Source organism: Octopus bimaculoides, chromosome 1, assembly GCF_001194135.2.
Source record: "Octopus bimaculoides isolate UCB-OBI-ISO-001 chromosome 1, ASM119413v2, whole genome shotgun sequence".
NCBI lineage: Eukaryota > Metazoa > Mollusca > Cephalopoda > Octopoda > Octopodidae > Octopus > Octopus bimaculoides.
Genome location: NC_068981.1, coordinates 190,209,798 through 190,212,297, shown reverse-complemented (window position 1 = coordinate 190,212,297; position 2,500 = coordinate 190,209,798).

Sequence of the window (2,500 nt, the reverse complement as noted above, 5' to 3'; positions counted from 1 at the left end):
TCTGATGGCACCCAGGTGTCGATGAATGGTTGAATGACCAAATCCAAGCTTCTCTGCTAGCTACTCAACAGTTATGATGGGATTTTGTTCCACCAGGGTTTGCATGACATCTTTGTTGAGCTCAACAGATCTTCCAGGATGAGGCTTGTCTTTGAGGCTGTAGTTTATGACTCAGAATTTCTGGAACCACCACTGACACTGACTTACGCTTATTGTCCGATCCCATATACTGCACTAATATTCCTCGCAGCTTCCATTGTGTTGTTGTCTTTATTAAACTCATAAAGCAAAATATGCTCCTTTGTCATATCCATTAGAGCTTTGAAAAAATAACTTAAAATCGAACTGCACTCTTCAAAACTTGCACTATGAATAAGTACAAAATAAAATTGCTACCTGCTTTTATAGCAACTTGATGCAGGTAGTTTATCCCGTCCCCCTCCAACTTTTAATTCATGCAGTTGTAAAAACCACATTATTTATGGGATGACCCAATAATTCTAAAAATATAAAAATCACATCATCAAAATCTTAGAGGTACGAAATAATGCAAGATTAATTCAAAACATATAAATAAGCATTACATTTGACAGAATGATCTGAATTCTAAAGGGTTAAATCACTTTATTTTCATTTTCAATGCTGTCATGTTGTGTTGGACAGGTTTACTGAGGTGATGCATAATGGCTGGATGCTCTTCCTGTCATCAGCTCTACATCTTTTATAGCCCTCGTCTCATTTCTATACCCCTGTTCTACATCTTTTATAATCCTGTTAAATCCCCTATAGCATTTAAACTAGCCTTATCTGGCCTCTCACTCCTACTCTACAATGTCATTCTTAAAATAAGCAATCATAACATCAGAGTTTTGAAGCTGCGAGATAACTCACGATTAAGTCAAAACAATGCGAATCAATAAGCTTTGCATTAATCGATGTAACATGAATACTAAAGGGGAAATATTTTTTAGATGAATTTTCATTGTCATCAGACAATGAAGTTGTTTAGGTTGTTTGGAGATATTTCCTTTTTCTATCTCAATTTTAAAGCAAACAAAAAACATTAAAATCTGACAGAGAGATTCAATAACATTATAGATTAAAGAATATTATGTGATCAATTTTCAGTACACACAGTTGTACATTGTCTACTGATTCCATGGCATATAAAGTTCTAAAACATGGGGTTTCAAATGTCTTCTAGACATAAACAATTTTACTGGTGTAATGTTATCATCAGACGATAAATCTATTTATAATTTACCGCATTTAAGAAACTGCGTTTTTGAAATTCTCATTGTGGTTGCTTGACATGCTAGAAATAGCTGCCAAATATCACTCAAATCACACCCCATTGTATCAAAAAAGTAAAGATATATTGGACAATGTAGTGCTAGTCATGGTTGGAATGTCAGTGGTCAAATTTTGGAATGACAACATTATTATTATTATTATTATTATTATTATTATTCAGGTCACTGCCTAGAATTGAACTCGGAATAATAATAATAATAATAATAATAATAATAATAATAATAATAATAATAATAATAATAGTAATAATAATAATAATAATAACATCGAAAAATACCTTAGGAATGAGAACCCATGTTCAAAATTTCCCCAAGACACCTGATGAAGGCTGGAGGATATATCAGCCGAAACGTTGAGGACAAATATCTGTCAAATGTAAATAATGTAAATAATGTACATAATTCCTCATCTCTTAAATATAGAACTGTACAACTGATTTCTTCCACAAAGTTCGAGAGCCAGGAACTTTATGGGACTTGTCCCTCCATCCCAGACTAAAGCAGCATGATTGGTAGAAGAGTGAAGCAGAGGTGATTTCTGTGTTGCATCAAAGGGATTTTACGTTGAGTTAGCATAGAAATATCAGGTTGAAAGGGGCAGGAATTATTCCAACAGTTGTGGGAGAGGAAACAGAGGAGATGCTAAAGTAGGAAATTGTAACTTAAAGAAAATAATAGAGAATGATTGAGCCGTTTCTGTGGACCTTAATCTATAATTCTTTTAAAGGCAATGCCAACCCTTTGTTACCGAGAGAGTTAAGTCGGAATGAGAAATAGATTTTCCAAATTTGGTTGCAGAGATTCAATTTAGCTCTTTTGATAGCTAAACATGTTTTGTTGTTGCTTTTCCTGAAGGTTTGTTATGTCGCATACTTTTGCACTCTTTTGACTGCTACAAACACTGGTAAAGGATAGAATTTCCTGATAGAATCAATTCTGTAGACTAGAACAGACAGATACGTGCATGCACACATTCGCACACACATACACATACACACACATATATATATATACATACATAAATACACATGTATGTACATACACACATGTACATACACACATGTATACACACATGTATGCATATACATATATATGTATGCATGTATATATGAATATATATACGTATATTTATATATATATATACATACATACATACATATATATATATATATATATATATATATATA